At 34.5% G+C, this 14,865-nt stretch overlaps 1 long non-coding RNA gene across 2 annotated transcripts in view; it reads left to right on the top strand.

Moving 5' to 3' along the window:
• LOC128253502 (uncharacterized) overlaps window positions 1-14,865 on the top strand; it is a 99,039-nt gene that overhangs the window by 35,191 nt on the left and 48,983 nt on the right. The window lies entirely within an intron of this gene.

The raw sequence follows: 14,865 nt of genomic DNA, 5'->3' as shown, positions 1-14,865 counted from the left end.
TTATAGAAAACATTTTTCATTAAAATAAAACAGCCCAAAAATATCCAGTTGTCCCCATTACCAAAATATAAGTTCATTTTATAAAACTGAAATACACAAAAATAAATATTTTTTGCTTTTTTAATCCGCTTCCATTATTGGGAACTTGCCAATTAAGCAACTTGATTGCGCCGCTAGCGCTTTGCATCGTTAAAAAAAAAACCACAAAAAATGGGTTTCAATCATGAGGGGTAAAAAACGCAGCAAGGATCTTCGAAAATAATATTTAGCACCTCTCAGCTCTCACTTGTTTTTATTCATTTCCATTAAATTCATTTACCATCCATGCACAACATGTACATTTTTTTATCCGTTTTAATTTTTGTAAATTATTTGTATTTATCCAAGCTTGAATTTTAATTTTTGCCAGATTTCGCTGGAATTAAACGTTTTTTGGATCAACTTGGTGGTACTGTGAGAGTTTATAACTAGCATATTAAGCCCGCGATTGCAATATGTAATTCATCTGGATAGTGAAATCGGTAAACAAAAATGTCAGCAAATTTTTGCCTCAGTTTTTCGCTTTTGTTTGCAATCGGAAATCAATTTTTTAAATAATAGTATACGTTAAGTTCTTAAAGAGTATTTAACATTATACATGTTCATTTTAAACGTTAATCCTAAAAATAAATTCTTAAAAAATTAGTAATTCTTACGAAATCTAATTAATAAACAAGATAGTAGTAAATTTTGTGACTCATTTTAAATTTTGTCATTTCATCTGATGACCTCATTTGGCCATGGTAGTGGCGTTAACTTGAAAATTTCTGGTTCTTGCTCATTTTTGGCACATAATCGACATGTACGTAAAATTTATGTTTTTCTTATATTTTGTGGGCACCAGACATTGGCCATAAAATGTCCTCCAGCTAGAAAACTAACCAGAGAAGAGGCGTTTGGGCGAAAGTGGGCGTGACGATGAAGGCGAATCAACTCTTGGCCATAACATTTAAAGTCAAATTACGGCAAATGGTCGCAAAGTGTGTGATTTAAATGCACTTGTGCGACACTTTAAGGCGCTCAATTGCTCGCTTTATTGTGTGGCCATAAAAAGGCAGTCCCCCTTCACATGCCTCTCCGAATTTCCACATTCCCGCCACCCACAATTTCCCGGATTTTCTCGGGTGAAAGCCGAGCAATTGTCGCTTGAGTCACGTTTGTCACATAAACTCGGCGCTTGGCTGCTAGCGGTCAAACTGAACAAGTGAAAAACTATTATTATTTGGTGGCATGCTCTTAGACAGCCACCAAACCACCGAGTTTTCCACTTTCCTACTTTCAACCCCTTTAAAACGGATTGTGTTCTGTTCGCAGTTCCATAAGCTTAATGTTTTTTCTTTCGTTTAACATTTTATGTGTGCCGAAAGTTTGCCGCTCGCTTCCTGGTTTTGGCTTTTTTTTATTTTATTTCTGGATTTCAGCTTTCTTTGACTATGCTGCAATTTTTTCTTTTACTTATTTTTCAGCTTTCTTCTCTGCGTCAGCGGAAAAATTAATTTCACTTTTTGAGTCCATCGGAATTTCGGTTGGGATCAATGAAAAGTCGTAAACTTTTAGGGAAGAGCCTTGAGTAATGGGTGTATTTTAACCAGCTATAAAAAAGGTTTACGAATTTGCATCTTTAAAAATGCATTATGAAAAGTCTATTAAAGGTTTAATAAATAACAATAAGTCTAGGGCAGTAGACAAGAACGCTTTGATCGTGTTTTGGTAAAAATAAATTATCATTTAAAAATTTTTAAATAATAGCAACAACATTGAAGTTGATACTAAATCTATGTAAGAGTTTTCATTGTACTTATGGTCGTCATAAACGTATGATTAGATAACTATTCTGAAGATTTTCTACTTATAACATTGGTTCCCTAACAAAATACATTTATTTTTAAAACTATAATATTACGGTGGGGCTTATTTACTTAAATAAATTGACAAGTTATAATAAATCTGTTTTTTTGCTCGTGGCTAGATCTAAAAATTTTATGGGAACATTTAATGTGTTATTTAATGTGCTTTGAAAATGATAAGGCAACTTTCTAAAAGTTTTCTACCTTTGTATAAACAGGTATAGCTAATAAGCTACTTGATAGTTGGTCTTACATTAAAGATCTTTAAAAACACAGGAAATGTATTGTTTCGTTATAAAATCATTGATTATGCTGATAATATCAAGCAATGCCGAAATTAACATAAAATATAAAAAAAATGCTCACAAATTTTGTTCACTACCAACTTTTTAATCTAATTTCTAGACATTTATAATTTGTAGCGCTCTTAACTGCCAGTTGCTAATTTATGCGCAGGGCTTAGAAAAATGCCCAGCAGCTTAAGCCGTTTACATAATTTATTGACCGTGTTGCTGATGTTGTACCTGAACCCCTCAAAGTAAATAATAATCCCGCCCGAGGAAGGTTTCGAGAAACTCGAGGGTACAAAACCGACTGGGATGACTGGGAAATGTAGGTGAGCGCGATACCAGGCGTTAATTGACAGTAATTTTATTAGGTAAATGAAGCCGCTGTGAAAATATAAAGCGGATCCAGCGGCCGGGACGCGCTTAACAAACTCGTAAATATTTAACAAATTATGCGATTTTAATGAGCTGGAAAAGTGCAAATCACTGGCGGCTTTTCCCGCAAGTTGGGGGAAATGAATATGGTGGCAATATATATAAAGCCTCATGTACAATATATACATATTAATTGAAATGCGGCAGCGGTTGAAATCAATTCAATGTCACAGAGTGTGGAGTGCATATTGGATGGAAGAAGAAGTGGTAAACCCATTCAACACTCCACCGTCCAATTAAGACACAACAACTGAGCCACAAAGTAAAACAAGAGAGAAGGCCAGAATAACACACAGAAAGTCAGTTTGTAACTTGGGAAGTCACAAACTTTTAGGTAAATTTAATCAAAGTTTGTTTTTAAATGTTGGTGATATAATTTTTTTTATTTGTAAAACCATAATTTCAAGAAAATTATCAATTATTAATATTAATTTGTACAATCGTCTACTTCAAAACCCGCCTGTAGATCAAAAGTGAGTTCTTCTTCGGATTAACTTATCTTACGTTATAGCTTATAGTCTTATTTTTAATTGTTTCATTTAATGCACCGCGTTCTAATAAAGTTTTCAACAGCTTTACCGCTGAATGGTATCAAATCCGGACTTGCTTCGCAAAGGGTTAATCTCAAAACCCCTCAAATTGTTTTGCCAACCAGTTTTTCGGCGGGGTGACAGCGATTGCCAGTCCCAATTGTTGTCAGACATTTTCATGCGAGCTCATAACATTTTATGCACAAAATAAATTTGCATGTTGCACTTTTGAATAATCACACGCCGTTGACAAACAACTGGTTGCCAAAATCGTTCGCTTGGAAATATGCTCCCCTCAATCTGATCCCTTAACCCCTAAGTCCCTTAGCCCCCTAGGGGACAATCCAAAGAGAGGAACTTTCCTGGCCATCCGCCAGTTGGCAAAATGAAGCCGCTTTTGAAAGAAAGGAGTTAGTACACTAGAAAAAAAATCATTCTTACATACTGCTATCAGAATAAAGAAAATATTGCTTGTGACATAAATAAGTTAGAAAAAACTTTCTAGTTTTATTTTATAAAATAAAATTATCCAGAAACAAGCATCTGTGTATTTAGTATAAAAGTTATAGTTTACGTGAAAAGAGTTAAAATATAGTAAAGTTTAAAATATTTGGACTTTGAACCTTAATAAATTAAATAAAAACATTTTATATTAGACGAAGCAATAGCTTCTTTAGATGTAAATGTAATAAAGAAACAAAAATAAATTGTAAATAAGTTTTAAGATATGTTTTATTTATATTCCTAATCAAAAATTTGTTTGCCATATTTCTTGAGAAATTTTGTAATGTGTGTAGGAGTTGGTTTAGGAGCGGTGTCTTTTCGCCAGAAGCAGCCAAACCAGACACGTAAATTCGGGACAGAAAACGACGACAACGACAACGACAGGAACAACGAAAAAGACAACGATGAGGAAGGACGACATCCTTGCATGAATGAAATCGAGCTGAGGCGGCAGCCAGCAGCCCCAAATGAAATGCCATTAATTTGGCAAATGAATGCGGTTCCGTTGGTTGTTTGACTGACTGACTGAATGGCTGACTGACTGACCGACTGAATGGCCGAGGGACAGAAGGAAGCAACGAAACCAAAACCAGACACTCCACTTCACAGCAATTACCCAACAAGTGTAGGCAAATTTGAACTCGACTCAACTCAACTCAACTCAATTTGACTGCTGCGGCTAAAACAACAACTGGGGAAATCTTTAGTTGGTCAAATATTATTTTAGTTCAGCAGAGCCATTGGGGGTGGACTTTTAAATTTATTTTTTGGTGAGCTTTTTAAGCTTAATTTAAGAACTGAACAGATTTGATTTTTTTGGTTCCTTGTGAACTAAGGGAAAACATATGTGTTTAACTCGAACTAAGGCAAGATTTTCATCCCTTCTCGCAAAATGTTTGTTTTGAGGACTGAAACACACATAAATCTAAAAACGCTTGAACTTGTTGCGATAGAACTGGTCCCTCGGTATATTCAAAATCCCACTGATCATGGTTTCGGTTTTCACGGAGTTTTCAGTAAAATCTTGATTCCCTAAGAAGTGTTTATTGATATTCTTGAACATAATTCCTAAAATCGCCTTGGTATCTTGCGTGGGTTGTACTGCGTTTTTGAAACTATTGTAATTCACATCTTTTTTAGCACTTAATCATTCATCATTAGAGGAAATACTAGTGGAGGAAATAGACACATTCATATCTTTAGATGAATGCTTCTTTCCCTGTCATTCTCCATCCTTTGAGGAATTACTAGTGAAAGAAATGTTACGTGGCTTGACCAAGACTATAGCACTTTTCCCATTTTCTTGGGCAAATTCATCCTTCCGCACCATATGGTTGTGTTCATAGAAGGTTTTGAACCACTGAGCAAACTCCAGATTTTCGCGATAGCCATTATCAACCATTCGATGAATGGGTATTTGCTTTTCAACGCCTTGATTCTTAAGGCACTTTTGCAGCAATTTCATATTGTGGATGATGCCAGCCTGAGTCTTCGAGGTCATTAGAACTTTTTTAAGATTAATGGCCCAAGGACAGAGCTTGTGCAACAGCTTGCAGTATTCCGCACCGGAGCAGAGGTCCTCCAACTGTTTGATATTCACATCAAGGCTTTTATTCACCCAAACAAGGATCTCGCTATCTGAAGAAATTTTTCGCGAGTTTTTTTCCGTTTCCCGTGTGACATAAGTTTTGCATTCGGATCATGATGACTTAAAAAATAGTTTTGGTTTTTGGGATGTGTAGAAAGTATCTGGCTAAATGAAATATTTTTCAAAAAAAAGCTTGACTTTTAGGATTCCTTGGCCGCTCTGATGTAAAATTTTGTTTAAAGTTTTTGTCTTATTTATTTATTTCAGTTCTTAAGGTCTGATCTTGATTACAAATCACGTCTTTAAGATAACTTCCATTAGATTAAACACACTATCTCAATAAAGAATATACTATCGTGATTGTATCTTAAAGTTAAATTATTTCTTATTTTTGAATGGCCTATTAACTTAAATACAATTTTTTTGTCATTTTAAATATGTATACATTTCCATTTCAAAGTTAAAATAATATAGTTTTATTTTCGATTAATTCAAGACTAAATAATATAAGCCCTACACTGTTTAGTTTCATTCCTAACAGTCTAAAACTATAGCTTAACCTTATTTTTAAACCACATTAGTTTTATTTTGATACTTTTGTGATATTTATTTAATACTCATCTTGATGTGAAATTTTGCACACCCAATAGTATTTAAATCATGTAAAACAATTTAATTTTCTTATCTAGTCTATTACATTTTTTTTTGGGTGTAGCCAATATATCAAGTTACCACCCCTAATCCACATCTCAAGCCCCTCTGGCCAACGTTTTAGATCTGATTAGTGCTGGCACCAAATTGGTTGTTCCTGTGTCATCTGGCCATATTTCAGGCAGCCTTCAGTTCACTTCACTTCGCCCCAGTTCGTGTGGGGTCATCTATCAAGCAAGTGCTGCAAGTGCTGTATAATATTTCTGTCATTATGGTTAATTATCTGGTTCCTGTGCAATGCGTCAACGTTGACCTGACCGCTGACACGCCCCCCGCCCACTAGATTTTACCGCCCCCTTGTACTTGCGTGCTAGATGGCAAGCTCCAATGTAAAATTAGTTGCGGCAGGTCACTTCAACCTCAGTCTCTTCACATAAGATTGGGGTTGAGGTTGGTTGGTTGGGGCACATTACATCGCGTGTTGTGAGCAGACGGGCCATAAATGAAATCTGCTGCCACTTTGTCGCCCATTGTTTAATAATGAAATTAAATCGTTTTGGCCGACAAATTCTACACATAAAAAATAATAGTAAACTGAGCAAAATAAATGAATTAGTACTGAAAGAAATTAGAAGAAATGGATATTGTTAGTGAAATGTTTGAATTATAATTACCTTATTTACTATGAAATATGTGAATCTAAAATGTAATTTTATTCCAAATTCTGTATATTTGTGCATATTCACTATAATACTATTTTGAAAGCCATTGCCATTTCTTTCAGAGCTCGTTATTTATTTGATTTTGTACAATTTGGATTTGCTTTTTGCATACTTTGGAAAACTGCATCAATAATTTAACATTTAAGAACAAAGTACATTTTAAAATTTAAAATTTGGAGAACATTAATATAAGAATAGCACCCTTGTCCTGTGTTTTTTTTCCTGTGAATGGGTTTGAAGGCTAGAAACTGAACCCCAATCCGAAGGGAAGCTAACCCCATCCGCTTCTCACTTGTCAGCGCTCTTGTTGACGCTTGACAAATGGCTTTGGGTGGGGATTTTGCCCCTTATTTCTTCTTTTGATTTACTGCCACATTTTGTATACACATATATTTTTTCCCTTTGTTTGCAAAGCAGCGTGAGCGAAATTAGACTAATTCAGAGCGAAATGGATGTAAAAAAGTGAAATGTGTTGAGGTTGGCTAAGTGAAATGTCAGGCAATTGTTCAACGTCCAAACGAAAACCTCAAACTGTTCCAAAATTGCATGCGATGGACGAGTTATGTGTGTTATTACCGCCTGTTATTTTTGCTATAGTCTACATTTTATAACAATATATACCCTCTATCTTGCTCAAAACTATTGTAATAAATTAATTTATACTAAAATTTCGTTTAACTTTAGTTATTTTGGCTTATGCTTTAATTTAATAGATAAACCTCTCATTTTAATGCAAATTATATTTACACAGATCGCTTTCTAAATAAATTTTTAAGATCGCTTTGTTTTCCACTATTGAATACTTAAACATACATATCGTCTCTATAATATGTACTTTTTAAAAATTCATGAAGGGTATTTGCATGATTGCTCAATTTGCTTTCCTTGCGTGTTTATTTTTTTTTTTTAATTTTTTTGTTGCATTTCCCGGCAGTTATATTATATTTTTTTTTGCACTATTTTCACTGATAATTTGCGCGCTTGTTGATTTGGCAGCTAATTACATAGTTGTTGCACTTTACGTTTTTTACATTCAACAATTTTATAATTTTACGAGTTATTTGTGTTTAATTTAATGTGCAATTTGTTGGCGGGCAAATGGCGCTCGGGGCTCTCACAGGAAAAGAAGGCGGAGGAAAATGAGAGTGAAATTTGAGAGGAAAATGGGTGGAAATGGATGGAAAGGGGTGGCAATGAGTTGGGAAAAGGAAGAATTAAGCCAAAGGGCAACAGTTACTGGCCGTTGGCTGTTGTGTCAAGTGCTTAAAGTGCCCGAAACAGTTGCGCTGCGACATAAAATAACAATTACGCAATTAATTGCAGCATTTCAATAATATTTAATGAAGCGTAAACAAAATTAAATGACAGCGGTACAAAGTCAGGGACTACATGGCAAAATAATTGCAAATGACAAAAGTGGAAAACAAATTTCACATATTACTTTATGTATACCATAGATAGGCGAACGTGCGTAATATTTTGTATACACAATTATTTAAATGGAGCCTAGAATTTATGTATTTTGCTTATTATATCATCTGCAAAATTATTATATGCTCAGAGCGTAAAATTTGTATGCGAAGAGAATCTTTAAATTATACAATTAAATGCCTATTAAATGCTCAGCTTATACGTGGATTTTGTGGGATTAACTTTATTTTCAGGATTTTGGAAAGTTTTAAAATTTCGTTGATTATGTATTATAAATATTTAAATGATTTTTAATCTAAGCGGCCTTAGATATTACTTTGTATATATTATTATCTAATAATTGTTCAGCTTAAATATTAAATTAGTTTTGAATATGTCCAATTGAAAGAATCTTAACAATGTTTATTAAGATCTTTGTGTTTAAATACAAATTAATGTTATCTGCAAATCACAGCTATAGCTGTACGTGAAATGGAATGCTTTTTGCTTGGCTTTTAATCTTGAGACAGAAATTAATTCCACAAATACAGAAAATTAAAATTAAATGAAAATCTGAAATGAAAACACTCGAACAATCGGAAGAACTCGTTTTCGTATACTGGCTCATGGAAATTAAAAGGATTTTCCTGACTCGTGGCCATATTTTCACTCCTGCTGGCGGCGGTCACATAAATCTCAGCCACTTAATAGACGACTGCATAATTTAACAGATAAACAAGCAGGCAAACGAAGCGACGACTCGGCAGAATGCATGTGCCAATGAGTAGAAGAAAAATGCTCGGAAAAAAGCCGAGGAAAATAGACGAAAATAGAAAATGAAGTCGGCTAGGGAAAGAAAGAAGTAAGAGCCGAAAGCAAGAGCTAATTGCCAAATACTAAATTACCCATTCAGCAGTAAAAACATTCCAAACTGAAGCTCGGCCCGTTGAAAGCCCCGAAAATGTGGTGTATAACGTGGCTGGAAAGGAAACCAGTCGGCCAGTGGGCAAATATATTTCGAATTTGCTGTCAATGCGAAAAAAACACTCTACAAAAGTACACACATACATCTTATGCACTGCCAGAAAATAAGAGGATTTTATTCGATTTAGTTCAAACTTCAAAACCATTTTTTTATATTTAAGAGATTACAATTTTTGTGCTATATATAGTATTTTGATTGATTAAATTCTAATTAAATCGTTAGACGATTTAACTAAAAAAAAATTAAAATATAAATATTTAATAATACCATTTATTTTAAAAATTTATAAAAAGGAGCTATAAATTTGTTATAAAAATTTTTTATGAAAATATCTTGTTCATAACTATTATTATTTAAAATTCCTAACTCATAATCTTTGTAAATGGCTCTATATTGTTTGGAATACCAACAAAATTATATTTTAAATAGAACATTTTTGTTTAACATCCCTCGTTATTCGCGGTGTACATACATACATAAAGAGTGAATTCTGTCGAACGAGCCCAACGAGCAGGGCGTGGTTTTCGGAGTGGTATGGGCTTGGATTTGCTGATATGGAGTAAATGGCAGTTACTGCTGAAAGTAGCCAAAAGAAATGGGACCCCAAAAAGGGGGTACAAAGAGAATGGGGGACGGGATTTGGCCAAGTGTTGAGCGCACCCATGGTTGACCATGCGAATGCGCTGCTTGGGCCAAGAAATTAGCCGGAGATTTCGACTCGAGTGCTTCGAAGGGATGGGCAAATATGTGCTCATTGATATCGATGTTTTATGACTTTTTTATGGCCAGTAGAGGGGCATAAAAAGTTGTCACTATCGAAATGATGTGGGTGCGGTATTTGCCAAGGAATTGAATATAAATATATATATTTTCTTACCATTAATAGTAAACATAAATAACATAGTATTATGTATCATTAAAGTATGTAATAACAAGCATAAGCTATTATTATCGCTGGTACAACTTATAAACATTTATTTTGCCAAATTACTTTTTTGCGACTAGCTGCTCCAATGGTATTCTATATTTAATGTTTATTATTATTTAGAAAAATATTTAATACTGTTAAATTTCTAACATTAAGCTGGGCTTTCTAAAAATCTTTCAAGGACACTTTAATTTGGTAAATTTTACTTCAGTTCCGCGTTAAACTTAGTGCCAAGTGCACCAGCTGAAAAGCCACTGAACAGTCTCAGAAGGGTATTTCTGGGGGATAATCGCTCGTTCGATGGTCGTATAAGTAAGCACATACTTACATGGGAAAGTAGTTCAAAGTGTAGTTTTTGAAATGTAAAATTATAAGCAATGGCTCTGCCATTTCGGTCATATCCGCTTCCTCCCCCCGCTCACCATCCCTCGCTTAATGTGTTTCTGGCCCCCCTTTTGGGCCAAAACACCACCAACCCCGCCCCTGTACAATCGTCGACCCCTTTTCACTCGGCTCGTCGCTTCCGTTTGTCAACGAGTTTCGGAAATGATGATAAAAAATGGTTGCTGCAGCTGCATCTGCTGTTCAGCACTCTCTATTTTTCTCTCTCTTACTCCAAGTGTGTTTATGACTTGTGTGTGTGTGTGTGTAAGGTGTCATTGTGTATGCAGAGAAAAAAATATTGCGAAAATTAGTCATGAAATTGTTTAGGTATTCAGAGAATGTCCAGACTCAAACAGGTTTTACTTAACCTTTAAAAAAATATATATTTGGTTCTGTATTTAACTAACATAATTTAAGTAATTATATCACATTATATAGAAAGATAATCAAATATTACTATCTTTAAAATAATAATAATATTATGCTAATTTATCTATTTAAATTATATAACTATGATATTAAATATTTTTTTATATAAAACTATGATTCTGAATGCTATTTTTCTAAGTGTTCTAAAGGGTTTGACTTAGTAGCTGTGCTCGAAATGCCAGCTGAGGCACCAGCTAAAATTTCATTGCACTCGACTGCTGTGACTACTTAGCACAAGTGAGCCCCCGAAGGCATCTGGAATTTTGAAGGGGGGTATAGGGTATAGGGTTGTGGACCTGGCTTAAACTTAAACAGGGTTTTTCTCCATGCCATCGAGGATAGACATTGGTAGAAAGTCAGGGGGAGAAAGCGGAGAAAGGCGAGAAAGCAGGCCAAGACAGCTGCTCATTTCCGCACGCTCAGCAACGATGACTAGGCACTGGAAAGCTGAGATGAGGGGGTTGCATAATAAGCAACTAAGACAGCTTAGAACTGTGGCCATGTCCTGCTCTTACATCACACAGCATACAGCCCAATGCGACCCCCTTGACTTATAACAGATAGGGCCAAACTTGTAGTTGTGTCAACAGGTATTATGAAACGAAAAGAAAAGTAATTTCTCTTTTATGTTCATAATGTCTTGCTGATAAAAAATGTTGTTTATAATATCAACTAAAAAACGAAAGATTTAATTCTTTAATTTGCTTATGTATGCAAAAAGAAGTCACATCACAAATCCTAAATAACAAATTGATTTTCATTGGTTGCGGTCTTTAATTATGACTATATTACATTTTTTTAGCTTAACTTTATATTTAACTGTTTAATAAATCGAATTAAGTTTTTTAACATTTAATTTACTGTTTTAGAAGTTGATTTTAGTATCTAAAAATTTAGTATATATATATAAAGAGATTTATCGTTGTTTTAAAAAAATGTAACATGTATTGTATTTAATATTCTGATTTAATCTTTTAACTAAATAAGAATGTAATATTGTGCATACAAAAGCCATTTTTTAATTTGTATTATTCCACTTATTTATAAGTGCTGTTAATTTTTGGTTGTATATGCTTGCCCTCTGCTGTTCAAATGCTTTTGGTTCTACTTTGGCTTTTTTTGCCTTCGCCCGTGACAGGCACTTTCGGATGCATTCCTCCGCCTTCAGATCTCGCATCCTCGACTGCCACAATAAATGTAAAGTGCTGCCAAGTGTCGGCAGAGTCCACAGTCCCCTTTTCCCCCCTTGTCCACCCTTTTTACCCCCCTTTAACGGCCCTGGACCACCCACACATGCATAGATTATTACCTGCCACTTGCCACTTGGCACCTTTTTTTTTTTTCTACAACTTTGAAGGAGTTTTCTTCGACATTTTTCTCTCGCCTTTCGACCAAAAAGCTGCCAACACATGTTGAAAAGTTTTAGCTTCGTTTTCCCATTTTTCCATTTTATTTGTGTGTGCGACATGAAAATGCTTTGAATCCATTCAGCAGCAGGCAGACAGACAGACAGACAGGACAGACAGGAAAGAGCGGAAAAGCCAGAGGTATGGGTATGGGCTCTGGGAAAATTAAATTTGGCAGCTGCTGCAAAACCCTGACTAATTGACATGTTGCATGCATTCCGTAACTCCAAGTGAAAAGTAGTGAAAAGGCGTCGAATGGCGAGACTCGTAAATGTATTTAAACATTTCTTAGCATTTCAATTTCAAATCTGTTTGGCAACCACAGACACATCGAAGGAGAAGGGGGAGTGTAGGAATTTGGCTTTGAATGCCATGTTAATTACAAAACACTAGGCAACTGAACTCGGGCAAAAGGTTGAGCTTGACACTGGAGAAAGTATGTAGTGATAAGTATTTTAGAAAAACAATAAATGAAAAAGCAAAAATCATACATTTTAAAACACAAATGTTAAGTTATTTTTTTTGAATATCTTTACTTAAATTGAGCTATTTGATATTTATATATATAATTTCTTATAACTTTGCTTTGTTAATATACACTATTTTTTCGCTTAGTGGATACCAGTTGAGCGTTCGAGTTGCAATACAACTTGGGTCTGGAGTTTAAGCTTCTGCATTAGTCTACCACTAAGCGGAAACACAATGCACTTGACCACATATCCACAGACAGTTCTAACATATCCGAGAACTGAGAACCGAGAATTGCGAAGCCAGCACTCGCAATAATGTTCGGAGCTTCTTAAACACTCCCAACAACATGGGTTACAATTCAAGTACTTTCGGGGAAAGTCTGAGGATAAGGGGCAAGGCCAACATGTTTAGTTACCAAGCTTTCTTTGGTTTACCTTAGATTAAATGAAAGTTCAAGGGAACACTTGTGAGTTTATGTTTTGGAACAAATTTAATCGGGGCTATTTAATTAGCTAATTAATTACACTCTTAATTCTATAACTTTTCTTTTAAGCATCCGATCTCGGAGTGGTATGTCTTTAAAGTCTTGTGGCTTAGTGCTCTAAAAATCTGCGTTTAAAACTTAGTTTGTAATTTCGGGTCGATTTTTTGCAGTTTTTACGATGTAACCCCTTTCTTAATTTCCGAAAAAATCGACTTTGCCGAAAAGTGACCAAAAACCTGCAGTTCTAAATCCATAACTTTTCTTTCCGGTATCCGATTTCAAAGTGGTATATCTTAAAAGTTTTGTGGCTTAGGTCTCTAAAGCTCTGCATTTAAATTTTGTTTTGAAATTTTGAATTCTTATTTTTACAATATAACTCCTTAATCAATTTCCCAAAAATAAAATTCCAGAAAAGTGACCAAAACCTACACTCTTAATTCTATAACTTTTCTTTTAAGCATCCGATCTCGAAGTGGTATGTCTTTAAAGTCTTGTGGCTTAGTGCTCTAAAAATCTGCGTTTAAATCTTAGTTTGTAATTTCGGGTCGATTTTTTGCAGTTTTTACGATGTAACCCCTTTCTTAATTTCCGAAAAAATCGACTTTGCAGAAAAGTGACCAAAAACCTGCAGTTCTAAATCCATAACTTTTCTTTCCGGTATCCGATTTCAAAGTGGTATATCTTAAAAGTTTTGTGGCTCAGGTCTCTAAAACTCTGCATTTAAATTTTGTTTTGAAATTTTGAATTCTTATTTTTACAATATAACTCCTTAATCAATTTCCCAAAAATAAAATTCCAGAAAAGTGACCAAAACCTACACTCTTAATTCTATAACTTTTCTTTTAAGCATCCGATCTCGAAGTGGTATATCTTTAAAGTCTTGTGGCTAAGTGCTCTAAAAATCTGCGTTTAAAACTTAGTTTGTAATTTCGGGTCGATTTTTTGCAGTTTTTACGATGTAACCCCTTTCTTAATTTCCGAAAAAATCGACTTTGCAGAAAAGTGACCAAAAACCTGCAGTTCTAAATCCATAACTTTTCATTCCGGTATCCGATTTCAAAGTGGTATATCTTTAAAGTTTTGTGGCTTAGGTCTCTAAAACTCTGCATTTAAATTTTGTTTTGAAATTTTGAATTGTTATTTTTACAATATAACTCCTTAATCAATTTCCCAAAAATAGAATTCCAGAAAAGTGACCAAAACATACACTCTTAATTCTATAACTTTTCTTTTAAGCATCCGATCTCGAAGTGGTATGTCTCTAAAGTCTTGTGGCTTAGTGCTCTAAAAATCTGCGTTTAAATCTAAGTTTGTAATTTCGGGTCGATTTTTTGCAGTTTTTACGATGTAACCCCTTTCTTAATTTCCGAAAAAATCGACTTTGCAGAAAAGTGACCAAAAACCTGCAGTTCTAAATCCATAACTTTTCTTTCCGGTATCCGATTTCAAAGTGGTATATCTTAAAAGTTTTGTGGCTCAGGTCTCTAAAACTCTGCATTTAAATTTTGTTTTGAAATTTTGAATTCTTATTTTTACAATATAACTCCTTAATCAATTTCCCAAAAATAAAATTCCAGAAAAGTGACCAAAACCTACACTCTTAATTCTATAACTTTTCTTTTAAGCATCCGATCTCGAAGTGGCATGTCTTTAAAGTCTTGTGGCTTAGTGCTCTAAAAATCTGCGTTTAAACTTAGTTTGTAATTTCGGGTCGATTTTTTGCAGTTTTTACGATGTAACCCCTTTCTTAATTTCCGAAAAAATC

The sequence above is a fragment of the Drosophila gunungcola genome (assembly GCF_025200985.1).
Source record: "Drosophila gunungcola strain Sukarami chromosome 2L unlocalized genomic scaffold, Dgunungcola_SK_2 000037F, whole genome shotgun sequence".
Taxonomy (NCBI): domain Eukaryota; kingdom Metazoa; phylum Arthropoda; class Insecta; order Diptera; family Drosophilidae; genus Drosophila; species Drosophila gunungcola.
This window is presented reverse-complemented; position numbering and strand designations above follow the sequence as displayed.